Raw genomic sequence first — 17685 nt, 5'->3', positions numbered from 1 at the left:
TACAAGAATATAACTACTATAATACTGCCCCCTATGTACAAGAATATAACTACTATAATACTGCTCCTATGTATAAGAATATAATTACTATAATACTGCTAATATGTACAAGAATATAACTACTATAATACTGCTCTGATGTACAAGAATATAACTGCTATAATACTTCACCTATGTACAAGAATATAACTACTATAATACTGCTCCTATGTACAAGAATATAACTGCTATAATACTGCCTCCTATGTACACGAATATAACTACTATAATACTGCCCCCTATGTACAAGAATATAACTACTATATTACTGCTCCTATGTACAAGAATATAACTACTATAATACTGCTCCCTATGTACAAGAATATAACTGCTATAATACTGCTCCTATGTACAAAAATATAACTACTATAATACTGCTCCTATGTACAAGAATATAACTACTATAATACTGCCCCCTATGTACAAGAATATAACTACTATAATACTGCCCCCTATGTACAAGAATATAACTACTATAATACTGCACCCCGATGTACAAGAATATAACTACTATAATACTGCCCCCTATGTACAAGAATATAACTACTATAATACTGCCCCCTATGTACAAGAATATAACTACTATAATACTGCCTCCTATGTACAATAATATAACTACTATAATACTGCCCCCTATGTACAAGAATATAACTACTATAATACTGCCCCTATGTACAAGAATATAACTACTATAATACTGCCCCTATGTACAAGAATATAACTACTATAATACTGCCCCTATGTACAAGAATATAACTACTATAATACTGCCCTCTATGTACAAGTATATAACTACTATAATACTGCCTCCAATGTACAATAATAATAATAAACTTTATTTGTATAACGCCAACATATTCCACAGCGCTTACATAGACAGGGGGAATACAGAAAGACAAAATACAAAAATTACAGAACCACGGTTACATAGTAATCAGTTGATGGAAACAGTAGGGGTGAGGGTCCTGCTCCAACGAGCTTACATACTACATGTAATGGGGTGATACAGAAGGTAAAGGGGCTGGCGGTGTGCACGGTATGGCAGGGTGGAGAGTGAGGGATGCTATAGATATAGACAATGGTCAGACATTTGGCCATGTGATGGCAGAATCGGTATGACTGCTGGAGCAGTTTATGGTGGCTAGCAGGGATTGCAGTCACTAGGGCAGAGAGCATGTTATCAGGCGGAGTACAGAGGAGTTTGTTTAGGGAATGCGGTATGCCTCCCTGAAGAGGTGCGTTTTTAGAGCACGCCTGAAGTTCTGCGAGTCCTGGATTGCTCGGGTAGCCTTTGGTAGTGTGTTCCAGAGAACCGGTGCTGCTCTGGAGAAGTCTTGGAGGCGGGAATGAGAAGTTTGAATTAAAGGGGCGCTCAGTCTGGTTTCATTAGCAGAGCGGAGAGCCCGGGCTGGGTGATGGATTCAGATGAAGGCAATATAGGGTGGTGCTGCACTGTGGAGGGCTTTGTGGATGAAGGTATTAAGTTTGAATTGAATTCTATATTTAACGGGCAGCCAGTGCAGTGACTGGCACAGGGCAGAGGCGTCCGAGTAGCGGCTTGACAGGAAGATGAGCCTGGCTGCCGCATTCAGGATGGATTGGAGGGGGTAGAGTCTGGTGCAGGGGAGGCCGATCAGCAACGAGTTGCAATAATCGAGTCGGGAATGGATGAGGGCAACAGTAAGCGTTTTTAACGTGTCCACAGTGAGAAAAGAGCGGATTCTTGCGATGTTCTTGAGGTGCAGCTGACATGTTCGGTCGAGAGATTGGATGTAGCGGGTAAATGATAAATCAGAGTCGAATATGACCCCAAGGCAGCGGGCATGCTGTCTAGGAGTTATGGTGGCTCCACACACTGAGATGGAGATGTCAGGATGAGGTCGGTTAGTGAAGGGTGGAAATACCAGTAAGTCAGTTTTAGAGAGGTTCAGTTTTAGGTAGAGAGAGGACCTGGTGTTAGAGACAGCGGATAGACAGTCGGTGAGTAGTTTGGTCCTTGACATGTCATGAAACATTGAGATTTGGGGCAGCGGATAACGACACATTGACACTTGGGGGAGCGAATAATGACACACTGACAATTGGGGGACATGATAATGACACACTGCACTTGGGGACAGGATAATGAGCCCCCTCCTTTGGATAGAGAGAGAGAGAGAGAGAGAGAGAGAGAGAGAGAACCAAGGAAGCAAAAAAAAAAAAAGCTCGGGACCCTGCGTTCCACATACAAAAATGCTCGAGTCTCCCATTGTAGTCAATAGGGTCCCTTTCTCGAGTAGAGCTCTCGAATTTTATGAAAAGCTCGACTCGAATAATGCGGACCCGAGCATTTGGGTGCTCACACATCTCTAATCAGATTACATGGACGTATTTCTGAGACGTAAAAATGCACAGACAAGCCAATATAGTGCCGGGCGTTTTTATTTCGAGCCCAAAACATAGTCCTGGAACTATGTTTTGTGCCGAGAATACGCCGGGCACTGCATAGGCTCCTATGGGAGCCCATGGCAGCAGCGGATGGTGGGAGGGAGCTTAGCAGTGTGGCTGCTAAACTTCCTCCCTCTGTTCTCCTCCCCCCCCCCCGTGCAGGCTTACCTCTGTTCCTCCCCGCTCAGTCCGTGCAATGGTAGGGGGTGGAGTGTGGGCGGAGCTAAGAGTCACCCCTCCCATTGATGACTATAGAGAAGGGTCGGCATGTGGGCAGAGCCAAGTGCCCATCCTCTCCCCACCCCTTGTCAATAGCCATCATTGGGAGGAGGCGGGGCGGGCTAGAGCTTAGCTCTGCCCCATCCCAACCTCTCCCATTGCACAGAACAAGCGATGGGGAGGGAGGGGAAATGTGCGGTGGCCTGGTGAGCTCAACGCATTTGCGCCAGCCTCATCAGGCCATATGAACGGGCGCACAAACGTTTGATTTGAGCGCCCGTTAGCCAGATTTTTCAATTACAATGTAGCGTATATCGGCCAGCTGCGAAAACGTCCGGCCAATATGCGCTCGTGTGAAAAAGCCTTAGGCTAGTTTACATGGGCCGATGATCGCTCAAATGACAGTTTGAGTGACAGCTTTGAGCAATCATTTTGCATAAAGTATTAAGTAGCTACTCAGCTACTTAGGTTCCAATTACATGTGCAAATGAAGTCTTCAATGAACCAAGTTAATATCCTATAATCTGGGGCTATAATCTGCACTCAGATCCATTTTTCTCCATGGGGGGTGGGTGGGAACAATGCTATTAGCACTCCCCGTGGAGAACTTCTGATAAGAGTGAACAAAGATTTTTAGGTTAGCTTGAATTTAACAATCAGCTAGCAGTACCTGAAAAGCGCATGATGGGCACACATTAACACGCGCCGATTATCGCTAAAATGATCGCCGATTAGCGATTTTTTTTTTAGAGATCATCAGCTGGTGTAAATGGGCCTTTAGTCCTACAGAATCTTGGGTTATAACCAAATATTGAAATCCAGCTCATTAGGATATACATTCACAGTCCATTGAATTGATTAGCACAGTAGCTTTGGCGAGACTCTACACAGGTGAGTCAAACACAATCCAATCCATTTACAGATGATGTGGGGCGGTGGCACTTGCCACAGCAAAAGCTTTTGAAACTTAGCTTTTCAGATAGTTTCTCCAATCTTTGTGTCATCGCTATTGTCCTTTACTCCGTTAAACTCTTGGAGCCTGCTATCTGTGACCACAATTTCCAAGTGCCAGTTGAATCTGTGTCTGTGTCTGGAGCCTGGGCTGCATCTGTCAGCGACCAATGCTTCAATCACCCGAGTCTCCCTCTCTCGTGTACATAAGTCCAGCTGCAGGTCAGCTCTGCTGCAGCTCTTACTAATTTAGTTTCTCTCTTTCCTGCACTCTGTGAAGCTGCTGAGTTACACCAAAGCCCGGGACCTCTCTTTTAGGGTGCGTTCCCACGAACGTATATCGGCTCGGTTTTCACGCCGAGCCGATATACGTTGTCCTCGTGTGCAGAGGGGGGAGGCTGGAAGAGCCTCAGAGCAGGAACTGAGCTCCCGCCCCCTCTCTGCCTCCTCTCCGCCCCTCTGCACTATTTGCAATTAGAGGAGGCGGAACGGGGGCGGAGCTAAGGTCTGGGAATTAGCCCCACCCCCGTTCCGCCTCTCCCCATTGCAAATAGTGCAGAGGGGTAGAGAGGAGGCAGAGAGGGGGCGGGAGCAGAGTTTCTGCTCCTGGGCTCTTCCAGCCTCCCCCCTCTGCACACGAGGACAACGTATATCGGCTCGGCGTGAAAACCGAGCCGATATACGTTCGTGGGAACGCACCCTTATACCTAGCCTTTCACCCAATCAGTATATATGATAAATATCACTGCTGGTTCCTGTCCTCTATAATGTATAATTCTGTGTCTCTTCTATCTGCAGAGATGGCGGCGCTCTGGATTGCACAACTTTACATATGGGGAGTGTTATTCTATGGTAAGATCCAAATGGAAATTAATTACTTATTAGAAAAATATATAGGGCTGTCTGCCTCATCAGTAATCAAGAATCTCACCTAACCACTTAAAGGGATTCTGTCATCAGGTTCATGCTTCTTGTACTACGAGCAGCATGAACCCGGGACAGGTATGTACGATGACCCCGTGGGTGTTTAATTCTGAAATGGTAATGTTTATAAATAAACAAACTTTGAACTTTGACTCAGAGCTGAGCTCCAAGTCATGGAGGAGGGCTGGGCTGCACCAGCCTACCAGCTTCTCACTGCCCACAGTATGCAAAATGACAGCTCCTACCCTGCATTAGTATAGGAGAGTGCTGGAGTGCTATCACTCTGCATAATGATCACTGTGACCAGCCACAGAATCGGTAATGCAGCAATCGCATGCTACCACAAGGCAAATCAGCAGAGAAGGGGCCATAGAGGTGTGGACTGGTGCATCAGGGAGTAAATGGGGGGTGTAAACCTTTTTTTATTTTCCTCCATTCATGGCACCCCAGAGGACATGTCTCCTGCCCACTGGGATTTATATGGGACTGCTCCACCAAATTCAAAATGGTTGAGATTATAGATGAGCGAGTATACTCGCTAAAGGCAATTGCTCAAGCGAGCATTGCCTTTAGCGAGTACCTGCCCGCTCGAGACTGAACGTTCGGGTGCCGGCGGCGGGCAGGGAGCTGTGGGGGAGAGCGGGGAGGAACGGAGGGGAGATCTCTCTCTCCCTCTCTTCCCCCCCGCTCCCTCCTGCTGACTGCTGCTACTCACTGCTCCCCCGCGCTGGCACCCGAACCTTCAGTCTCGAGCGGGCAGGTACTCGCTAAAGGCAATGCTCGCTCGAGCAATTGCCTTTAGCGAGTATACTCGCTCATCTCTAGTTGAGATACATGCTTTCACTGGCTGTAAATGCAAATATTAAACCATATGATAAAAGAGGGGAATCACAGAAATAAGGTCCCTGTTAAAATATAACTTTATTAAGATATTTATTACAATAATTGGCCAAAAAGGCAAGACACGTATATAAAGACAACCCACATAGTTATGGTTAATAATAAGACTCCATGATGCATGGGCCTCCGCTCCAAACAATAGAGAGAGTTCTCATAAACGTGTTGAGCTCAATCTCCTACTTGATAGGGATGTATAATAAGTGATTACACTCTATTCATTAAGGTCATTCATGAAGAAGTCCCTCAGTCAGGTTCTGGGAACTTCCCTCTGTATTACTCAGGCTGTAATATCAATATATAGTACACTAGATAAATATAGTTCACTGTTGATAGTATCTAATATAATTATACTTCCTTTAGTTAAGAGCACACAGACACATTTTCTTACACCACAGCACACTGTTAGTTGGTTCTCCCCTCTCAGGGTGGACACCCACTTGTGTTTTTCTTGCGCGTATTTTAACGCTGTATCGCTGCGGTTTTTTTTAAGCGATTGTCAATGTGACTTTCTAATGGTAAAAACTAAAGATGAGCGAGCACACTCGTCCGAGCTTGATGCTCGTTCGAGTATTAGAGTACTCGAGATGCTCGTTACTCAAGTCGAACACCCTGCGGTACTCGAGTCAATTGCATTTCCTTTCCCGCATGTTTAGCGCCATTTTCTAGCCAATAGACCTGCAGGGAAGGCATTACCACTTCCTGCTGTTACATGCCAGTCCTCTCCCCCCACAGTAGTGAGTGGCTGGGCCGATCAGGTGACCGCCGAGTATTTAAAGTGGTCCCGCCCGCGGCTCGCCTCAGACGCATGCTGGCAGAGGTTTGGGCTAGTGCTGCTGCTGATAAAGGGACAGTGTTAGAGTAGGATCGTGTCATCAAGAACCCCAACGGTCCTTCTTAGGGCTATTCCTCATAGTGTGCATTACTGTTGTGGCTGGCTGGGAGCAGTAATGCACCATTTTTTTTTTTAAGCATCTCGGACTGTTCAGGCCATTTCAACTATAGCGTTTTGTGTCTGCAGTGCATAACGCAGAGTTTAGGGACAGAGCTGCTTCTATAGGGAAAGTTATACACAGCTGATCCTCCGTACAAGAACCCCAATGGTCCTTTTTAGCGCTACATCTGACCGTGTGCTTTACAGTTGTGGCTGGCTGGGAGCAGTAGTGCACCAATTTTTGTATTATGCATCTAGGCCTGTTCCCAGCCTTTCAGTAATAGTGTTCTCAGCCTGCAGTGCCGTACAAACAGCTCTCACCGTGAAACTGCACTCTAACATTTCCTAGCCTACTGCAAATGACTTCAGTTATACAGTTCTGTGTCTGCAGTGAATTAGACAGCAGTCTCACCGGTAAACAGTACTGTAATATTACCGGGGCCACTGCAAAGTATTTCAGCTCTGCCGCTGTGTAGAGCGTCTCACAATACCACTTCCTTGGTGGGGTTGAGATAGCCGCAGTTACCAGCACTATCCACTGGCTTTAGAGTCTTCTCCCACTCCACACAGCCTCTATTATCTACAAGTCTCTGCGAGCAGTAAATGACCCCTAGGTATCAGCACAAGACAGCGGGTTAATTTTTTCAAGTCACAGCTTAGAGCCTCCGCTATCTACAAGTCTCTGTGTGCAGTGAATTAAGGCCCAGTTATCAGTGCTGTACAGTGGGGTAATTTATTTGGGCCCTGCTCTATAGTCCACCTATACTTTTGCTACAAAAATGTTACTGGGGACCGCCTATACTCTTGCTATAGCAATGTTACTGGTGTGAGGGGTTAATTCACGTTTATGCCTTTAAATTGATAAGTGTATTTCACAGAATACTTATGTGTTTATAATTTGCGTCTTCTTACAGCGACTCCATTTTGTATCTTTTTGCTTGTATTGCTTCAATCATGTATCTGTATTAATTTCACCTTTTACCTAGAAGAATGTTAGACCCAATTATAATAATGACTTCGAATCCTTATCAGCTTCCCCTCTTTCTCATGCATTCTTTCCCTTGAGAGAGTTCACTCCTTTCTAGCAGAAGCGTCAAGGAATGTTTTGTTTTTATTACAGGTGTCACCGGACATTGATACATTGTTCATGTAGGAGACTCCTTTGAAAGATGTGTAATGCTCATTAAAAATCTGCAGATGTTATGCATGCCTGGGGCATGCGCAGTAATCAAATCAATACGTCAGCAAACCTTTCCTATATCATCTGTAAATTCTTTGAATAAACTTACTTCACTCTGGCAATCTCATCCTGCATGTGGTTGTCCATTTGTGTCGTCTATGGGTACCCATATCTAAAGACTAATTTGGAAGCAGGCAGCATCCGCTCAACGGTCAGAGTTTGACCCCCCACACTGGGGTCCGCCTATACTCTTGCTATAGAAATGTTACTGGGGTCCGCCTATACTCTTGCTATAGAAATGTTACTGGGGTCCGCCTATACTTTTGCTACAGAAATGTTAGTGGGGTCCACCTATGCAGTCTCTACTGAATGGTTTGAGGCGTTCGCCTATACTCTTACTACAGAAATGTTACTGAGGTCTCCGTATATTTTTGCTACAGAAATGTTACTGGGGTCTGCCTATACTTTTGCTACAGAAATGTTATTGGGGTCCGCCTATGCAGTCTCTACTGAATGGTTTGAGGGGTTCACCTACACTCTTGCTACAGAAATGTTACTGGTCTTTCCCTATACTTTTGCTACAGAAATGTTACTGAGGTCCGCCTACGCAGTTTCTACTGAATGGTTTGAGGGGTTTGCATATACATTTACTACAGAAATGTTACTGGGGTTCGCCTATACTTTTGATACAGAAATGTCAGAGGGGTCGGCCTATGCAGTCTCTACTGAATGTTTTGTGGGGTTCACCTATACTTTTGCTACAGAAATGTTACTGGGGTCAGCCTATATTTTGCTACAGAAATGTTACTGAGGTACGCCTATGTAGTTTCTACTGCATGGTTTGAGGGGTTTGCATATACTTTTGCTACAGAAATGTTATTGGGGTTCGCCTAAACCCTTGCTACAGAAATGTTACTGAGGTCCGCCACAACTCTTGCTATAGAAATGTTACTGAGGTCCGCCTATACTCTTGCTATAGAAATGTTACTGGGGTCCGCCTATACTCTTGCTTCATAAATGTTACTGGGGTCCGCTTATACTCTTGCTACAGATATGTTACTGGGGTCTGCCTAAACTTTTGCTACAGAAATGTTACTGGGGTCCGCATATACTCTTGTTAAAGGAATGTTACAGGGGTCTGCCTATACTTTTGCTACAGAAATGTTAGTGGGGTCCACCCATGCAGGCTCCACTGAATGGTTTGAGGGGTCCGCCTATACTCTTGCTGCAGAAATGTTACTGGGGTCTTCCTATACTTTTGCTACAGAAATGTTACTGAGGTCCCCCTATGCAGTTTTTACTGAATGGTTTGAGGGGTTCACATATACTTTTGCTACAGAAATGTTACTGAGGTCCGCCTCTACTCTTGCTATAGAAATGTTACTTTGGTCCGCCTATACTCTTGCTGCATAAATGTTACTGGGGTCTGCCTATACTTTTGCTACAGAAATGTTACTAGGGTCCGCCTATTCTCTTGCTACATAAATGTTATTGGGGTCTGCCTATTCTCTTGCTGTAGAAATGTTACTGGGGTCCACATATACTCTTGATACAGAAATGTTACAGTGGTTCATCTATACTTTTGCTACAGAAATGTTACTGGGGTCCGCCCATACTCGTGCTATAGAAATGTTACTGGGGTCCGCCTATACTTTTGCTACAGAAATGTTAGTGGGGTCCGCCTATGCAGTTTCTACTGAATGTTTTGAGGGGTTCGCCAATACTCTTGCTACAGAAATGTTACTGGGGTCTGCCTATACTTTTGCTATAGAAATGTTACTGGGGTCCGCCTATACTCTTGCTACATAAATGTTACTGATGTCCGCCTATACTCTTGCTACAGAAATGTTACTGGGGTCTGCCTATGCTCTTTCTATAGAAATGTTACTAGGGTCCGCCTATTCTCTTGCTATAGAAATGTTATTGGGGTCTGCCTATTCTCTTGCTGTAGAAATGTTACTGGGGTCCACATATACTCTGGATACAGAAATGTTACAGTGGTTCATCTATATCTTTGCTACAGAAATGTTACTGGGGTCCGCCCATACTCGTGCTATAGAAATGTTACTGGGGTCCGCCTATACTTTTGCTACAGAAATGTTAGTGGGGTCCGCCTATGCAGTTTCTACTGAATGGTTTGAGGGGTTCGCCAATACTCTTGCTACAGAAATGTTACTGGGGTCTGCCTATACTTTTGCTATAGAAATGTTACTGGGGTCCGCCTATACTCTTGCTACATAAATGTTACTGAGGTCCGCCTATACTCTTGCTACAGAAATGTTACTGGGGTCTGCCTATGCTCTTTCTATAGAAATGTTACTGGGGTCCGCCTATACTCTTGCTACAAAAATGTTACAGGGATCTGCCTATACTTTTGCTACAGAAAAGTTACTGGGGTCCGCCTATGCAGTTTCTACCGAATGATTTAAGGGGTTCGCATATACTCTTGCTACAAAAATGTCACTGGGGTCCGCCTATACTCTTGCTACAGAAATGTTAGTGGGGTCCGCCTATACTCTTGCTACAGGAATGTTACAGGGGTCTCCCTATATTTTTGCTACAGAAATGTTACTGAGGTCCACCACTACTCTTGCTATAGAAATGTTACTGAGGTCCGCCTATACTCTCGCTTCATAAATGTTACTGGGGTCCGCTTATACTCTTGCTACAGAAATGTTACTGGGGTCTGCCTAAACGTTTGCTACAGAAATGTTACAGGGGTACGCCTATTCTCTTGCTGTAGAAATGTTACTGGGGTCCGCATATACTCTTGCTACAGAAATGTTACAGGGGTCTACCTATACTCTTGATACAGAAATTTTACAGGGGTTCGCCTATATTTTTGCTACAGAAATGTTACTGGGGTCCGCCTATACTCTTGCTAAAGGAATGTTACAGGGGTCTGCCTATACTCCTGATACAGAAATGTTACTGGGGTCCGCCTATGCTTTTGCTACAGAAATGTTAGTGGGGTCCGCCCATGCAGTCTCTACTGAATGGTTTGAGGGGTTAACCTATACTCTTGCTACAGTAATGTTACTGGGGTCTTCCTATACTTTTGCTACAGAAATGTTACTGGGGTCCGCCTAAACTCTTGCTACAGAAATTTTACTGGGGTATCCCTATATTTTTGCTACAGAAATGTTACTGAGGTCCGCCTCTACTCTTGCTATAGAAATGTTACTGGGGTCTGCCTATGCTCTTGCTACAGAGGTGATACTGGGGTCCGCCTTTGCAGTTTCTACTGAATGTTTTCAGGGTTTCACATATACTTTTGCTACAGACATATTACTGGGGTCCACTATTGAGCAAACTCAAATAGCATTACCTAGCACTACCGCACACTCTCAGTGAGTTTTTCCCTACTATTGCGATGCTCACTGATAGTATTTGCTCTCTGGCTGAGGTATAACCATGCTAGTGCCTGTGCTTATAAATCTGCACTGTCAGTCCTAATCATATCTGCTTGACACGTTTCCATTCATAAAGAAATTAATCAGGAGATAATAGAAGTTATGCTAGTATAGATACATACCAGTAAAAATAGTAGAACCAGCAAAATTATAAAAGCACCACCAGTCCTGATGGTGGACTGGTGGTAAATGTGATAAACCATAGGATAAAAGAGTGTGAAGGAGAAGAGGCCTCAGAGAAAATACCTGATGAGGGCTCAGTCAGACCGGTGATTTTATGTGCTAATTTATGTGCGCAAAATCACATGCCTAAAAAAAACTTGCGTAACTGAAGTGGGTGGCACGCTGAAAAAAACCTCACTTGGCTGCATTTTTGCACACTTAAATTGTGCTGCCCACTATCCCCTGCTGAGACTGTGACAGCTGCAGCAGAGGATTCTTTGGATGTGAAACCCCTGGATGCTGTCACATCCAGGGGTTTCACCTTCGGCCAATGGGGCCAGTGGCAGAAAACATTGAGCTCCTCTGCCACAGTTGTGACAGCTTTGGCAGAGGATTTCTTCATTTCTGTGGAGAGTCCCCTTGTCACTGAACACTGTGACAGCATTGTCACATTGTCCAGTGACAAGGGGGCTCCCGGCAGAGATGAGCAGAGCAGCGTGATGTTCTCCCATTGAATTCAATGAAGCCGGCGCTACAGCTGGATCCATTGAAAGCAATTCGCTGCCAGCAAGCCCTGCAGTGATTTTCGGGGAAGGGCTTTAAATATAAGCCCTTCCGTGAAAAATCATCCCTGAAATGTGTAAAAAAAATAAAATATATATATACTCACCTCTTTGCAGCTGCCGGGGCTTAGGCGCATCCAGCCGGGTCTGCTCCCTGCTCTGCTCTGAAGTGCTCTGCTGAAAGGGCTGCCTCTGATTAGCGGAGCACTGTGACCAATCAGAGGCAGCTCTCAGCTGTCATTCAATAATTGTCATTACTTTTTACAGATTTTAGAGATGATTTTCAAGGAAGGACTTATATTTAAAGCCCTTTCCCGAAAATTGCTGCAGGGCTTGCCGGCAGCTCATTGCTGTCAATGGATCCAGCTGTAGCGCCGGCTGTGCCAGAGGATCGCGATCTTCACTGTATGTTCTCAATGGAGTCGGCACTGCTGCCACCGGCCCCATTGAACACAAGGTGAAACCCCTGGATGTGATAGCATCCAGGGGTTTCACAACCCAAAAAAAGAGGGATGCCGCAGTTACCTGCGTTTTAAAATGTGCTGCCCTATATTTACCGCTGCACATTTTTGTGCTCAGGTAAATATCAGGCATATGACCGCTGCCATTGAAAAGCATTGGTTCTTAATACATGCAGATTGCAAACGCAGGTAACATGCGCACATAAAAACGCTCGTCCGACTGAACCCTAAGTAGGACAAGTTCTTAGTGTCAGTCTGTTATTACTCAGTTTGTTAGAAGTAATGCACTTCCTAATACCAGAGCATAATTAGAGGAAACTTAGGGAACTTCTATGATGTAGAGATGACTGACTGAATGACAATTCATAGAGATCGGAGGAGAGACATGTTCTGTCTTTAATTCTAACAGGAAATTTACCTGGAATATCTGGTGAAGAACTGGTAAATGGGCAATGTGAGTATGATAAGTATGTGAACATAGTAAGTATGTGAAATCTGTTTACCAGATATTAATAAAGAAGTGACGGATTTGTAAGAAATAATATACATGATGTTATGTCATATGGGTTGGTTACTTGGAACTGTTGGGAGTCATTGAGAAAGAAACGAGTTTCCTAGCAATTTTTTTTTTTAAAATTGCTCAGAATGCTATAAGTTATAGCGGCTCACGCTGCAGATGGCTGGTTCAATGTCCATGTTGACCGGGACCAAGAGATACAAATACTAGTGAACACCTCCTATAAAATGACCTTGCAATGGTTAATGTTGGGAAGTCATATTTGCCACAATGCCGTCCCCCACACCAGGGCTCCCCTTCATTTACTACAAATATTCACTAAAAGTCAAATAATATTAATTGCCAAATTTTTCTGTTTATAGAGTACACCCAAAATGTGAAACATGAAAGATGAGATTTTAATATTCATTTCTACAGTGCAACACCAATATGCCAACCACAGTGACCCAGCCACAATTCTCCAGCTCATTGCCAGCTACAGTGCTTTATCACAATGCCAGCCACGGCGACCTATATTGCAGTCACAGTACTCTACCTCAGTGCCAACCATAGTATTGCTTATTGCCAGCTACAGTGTCCAATCACAATACCAGCCATAGCGACCTATATGCCGCCACAGTACTCCACCTTAATGCCAACCATAGTATTGCATATTGCCGGCTGCAGTGCCCCACCACAATGCTAGCCAGTGCCCCATCACACTATCAGGCAATATACCTCTTCATATTGTAAGCCATAGTAGCTTCACCGTCACCTGAACTCACTAGTCAGCAGAGATGTGATGAGGCAAGGGTTAATGGCAATGAATCTGCTCTGCTGGTCATCTGTCAGATTATTTCTACTCATGCTCATTCTTTTCAGAAAATGTGACTAAAGCCACAACCACATGGAGCTGCTGCCAGGAATCTGAGATATGCTTGAAACGTATGACAGCATGCAGTTTTACTGTAAATACAGTCTTTGTCAAAAAAAAATCAAGGACCTAGAAGGAGTTGTCCTTTTGCTCTAAAACTTTTGCATGCAGATGTATGTAAATGATGAGAGTTGTGACATGATTAGATGAATGGTCTTGCCACCTGCAGACCCTAAAAATGGTTCCACCATAGGCCTATAAAAAGGCTCTCAGAGGGTACTTGTGTGTAGTGGACTTTTTTCCTGCTAGTGTAGAGTTTGTTGACCAATAGACATGCCTGTACAATGCAATTGAAGAGATTTCACCCAGTTAAAAGAGTTTGAGAGGGGCTGCATTATTGGAATGCGAGAAGCTAGATAGTCGTATCAATAAATTGCCCACCACCTGGGCTATTCTGATCAGGCTGTTAGGTGTTGGGACCAGTGGATGCATGAGGGCACACACACAAAGCAACTGGGCTCAGGACACCCTCGACAGAACACTAATAGAGAGCATGGTCTGATCGTCCGACAAGTATGAACGGCTCCAACTGTTTCGTTGTCCACCATACAGGGACAGATAGCACCCTTGTTACAAGTCCCTGTGTCTGTTGGAACTATTTTCAGATGCTTGGCTGAACGACACTTGGTCTCACATTGTGCATTACATGTACTGCCTTTGATACCCACCCATTGTCAATTTCACTTGCAGTGGTATCATGAATGATGAAACTGGACTACTATGCAGTGGAACCGGGTTGTCTCTTATCAGACTCCTCCCTAGAGGTACGCACGTGACTTTGGCCTGAGTATCGCTGGCCTCTTCCGGACACCCCTAGGATAGGGATCGCTTATATACATGTAGTGGACTGTTGACTTGTCATGCGTGATACCACCGTTCCCTAGTCACCGGAATGAACCTCGGCACTAATAAAGAGAGTCAACACACGTTCTAGTATTTCAGTGCCTCAGTCCCTGGGAATAGTCAGGGCCTGGTAAAAATTTACTTGGAAAACTTTAGCACATTACAGAATAAAAACACCAATGCAGGCGAGACAGCAGAAGGGAGGTCAGGGAGGTAACTCAGAATGATGCCGGTCCTACAGTCCTCATTATCTGTATGGTACTTCTCCTGGAAGGGTGAACTTTCTCAGAGAATATACTCAGGATGATATCGGCCCTACAGTCCATGTTATCTGTAGGGTGCCGCTCCTGGAAAGGGGAAAACTCTCCACAGACACTCACTGCTTACAGTACCTCTGCATGGTGGTCTAGACTTTCCTCACTCTTCACGCTCTCTTTCTCTTACTCACTTCCCACTCTCTATTGGTTCTTGACATTGCGGACCTCAAGAAACTGCTCTTACTCTTCTATTCTTCACCACATGAGGGGAACCAGGAATAGGTGTTTTGGGCCACTACATGCTCATGTCTGGAGACCTAGGGGTTAGCACCTCAATCCTGCCTTTGCTGTGGTGTGGCACACTGCCCCCACTGCTGGAGTGATGGTTTAGGGGGCCATCGCATATGATAGTTGGTCACCCATAGTAGAAGTACGAGGGACATTGACAGCTCAGCGATATGTTCAGGTCATTTTGCAACCACATGTGTTCCTCTTATGGCGGCTTCCAAGAGGCAGCAGAATAATGCTTGGTTGCACACACAAGGATGTCACAGGAATGCCTCCCAACATTACCACACTTCCGTGGCTTCCGGGTCACCAGATTTATTATTAATAGAAAATAGATGGGAACATCTAGGATGCCAACTTTGACAGCCTTTGAGTCTACACAATCTAGAGGCTCAGTTACAGCAAATGAGGACTAACCTGCTGCAGGATAACAAAAGGAACCTGTGTGCCTCCTTATCTGCCTGTTTCACATCTTGCATGCAAGCTAGAGGCGGTTCAACAGGGTACTAGAGCCTCCATGCCCACCTGTATCACATCTTGCCAGAGGTGGTACAACAGGGTACTACAGCCTCCATGCCCCCCGTATCACATTTTGTATCCAAGCTAGAGGTGGCCCAACAGGATAGTAGAGCCCACATGCCGCCCATATGACATCTTGTATCCAAGCTACAGGCGGCCCAACACGGTACTAGAGCCTCCCTACAAGAGGTTGTTATTCTACAATAAATTATACTTTTGCTCTGATATTGTAATCACGTATAACTATGTTACAATCACAAATAGAAAGTTTCATTTGATTCCGACAACTCCTTCTAGATATGGTTTTTACACTGATTGTTATTGGCCAATCCGATTTTCAAGCAAACAGCGGTTTTAACAACTAAACCATACAGCCGTAAAAGGTGTTGTCCAGCTCTGACAGATGGATGACCTATAGTCAGGATAAGTCATCAATGGCTGATCGGCAGGGGTCTGGCGCTGGAGACCCTGTCCACATGGCTGATAACCAGGCTGCTGTATCAGTGTACAGAGCAGGAAGGACACAACTCCATAAGGCCAAATGGAGCAGAAAAGAGGAACTCCTAAATGCTGATGTGATAAAGTCCAAACAAATTGGTATTGTTACATATGTAAAATCTGAACTATTAAAATATAGCATTTTGTAAAATGCACAGTAAATGTCATTAAAAAAATACGCAATGCCAAAATTGCATTTTTGAGTATCTACATCTCACTCTACAAAAAAACAGCCTCCATACAGCCCTATAAGGGGAAAAATAAAAAAAAGTAATGTCTCAATATGTGGCGAAAAAAATGTTTTAAAAGTGATCGTTTTTTTTTTATTTTTAGAAGTAATAAGATTTTTAAAAAATTAAAAATTATCAGTGTAACTGTGCTAACAGAATAAAGTGAACATGTCCTTTTTAGAGCACCGTGCATGCCGTAAAAACAATAACACAATTGCGTTTTTTTCATATTTCAGTCTATTTTAACGGAATGTACCATCAGAAAATGACCTATTGTATAAATCACATTTTTGTGCTAAATATATTTTTAAAGAAATTTTGGTGATTTTTAAGCTTTCTCGACTAGTCGCTGGTTCCCAGGCTTCTCATCCGCTTCTTGCTCCTTCACCTCCCACATAAAGCCCTGAGCAGGCAGTATTTACACAGGACAAGAAGCCAGAAAGCAAACGAGGTTTTTTAAGCTGACTGAAAACTCAGCTTAACAAACCGTGACGACAAAGTGAACTATTTTTTTACATTCACACTAAACAATTGTTGCTCAACAGTTGTTGTTCGTTTGAATGAATTTTGAGCGATAATGGGCCTTAACATCACAGGCAGGATTACATTCTGCGCATGCGCAGAAGACCTGTGCTGCGCAAGCACGCCGAAGCCGGACAGAAAAGGGCAGACAGCGCAAGCGCGTCTAATCCAGGCAGAAGGCAGCTTTGGTCGGCGCCATGGAGGCGGGGATGCCAGCACTGGAGGGGGTAAGTGTATAACTTCTGTATGGCCAATATTTAATGCACGATGTATATTACAAAGTGCATTATTATGGCCATACAGAAGTGCTTAACCCCACTTGCTATCACGGGACAACCCCTTTAACCAGTAGACAGGAATAGGTAAGGAGGGGGATGCAGCTGCTCCTTCACTCTAGAAGATATTAGGATGAGCAAGAGGAACAAGATTTGACCTGCTTTTCCTGTCATTCCGTTCTTTCTCCCCTCCTGCTTAAACTTGATATGTCTTTATATGTAACTATATAATATAGCTGAAGTGTAATATTATACATATTTATCCACATGTGGAGGGCACGAAACATTGCCGAAGGTCTACGATATCAAATTATCTGAAGAAGGCGGAACTTACTACGAGTCTTCCAATAAGCCATGCAATGCTGGTGAGCCAGGTAAATCTGATACACTGTGTTATACTGAGTACAGAACCCAAGGGGGCAGAGGGGGGTGTAAACAGCACGAAATAAAGAACCTCTCTTTTACAATCCACGCCTAATGCCCTGTGCCAGACATTATATTGGTTTTCTATGAATTTGTGTAAAGCCTCAAAACTACTATAAAATCCAGCTGTGTATAATGGACATATAGGCACTGTGGGTTGTATAGTGCCTCCGTCATAAGAAATATGGCACCGATATATATATATATATATACTAGCTGATATGATATAT

At 44.3% G+C, this 17685-nt stretch overlaps 1 long non-coding RNA gene across 1 annotated transcript; it reads left to right on the top strand.

Moving 5' to 3' along the window:
* The first annotated feature begins 4430 nt into the window (after positions 1-4430).
* On the top strand, positions 4431-17409 carry LOC136572006 (uncharacterized). The gene is made up of 3 exons (XR_010785732.1): positions 4431-4488; positions 12580-12624; positions 17308-17409. It is a non-coding gene; the product is annotated as an uncharacterized lncRNA (long non-coding RNA).
* Positions 17410-17685: the final 276 nt, after the last annotated feature.

Source organism: Eleutherodactylus coqui, chromosome 6 (assembly GCF_035609145.1).
Source record: "Eleutherodactylus coqui strain aEleCoq1 chromosome 6, aEleCoq1.hap1, whole genome shotgun sequence".
Lineage (NCBI taxonomy): Eukaryota > Metazoa > Chordata > Amphibia > Anura > Eleutherodactylidae > Eleutherodactylus > Eleutherodactylus coqui.
This window is presented reverse-complemented; position numbering and strand designations above follow the sequence as displayed.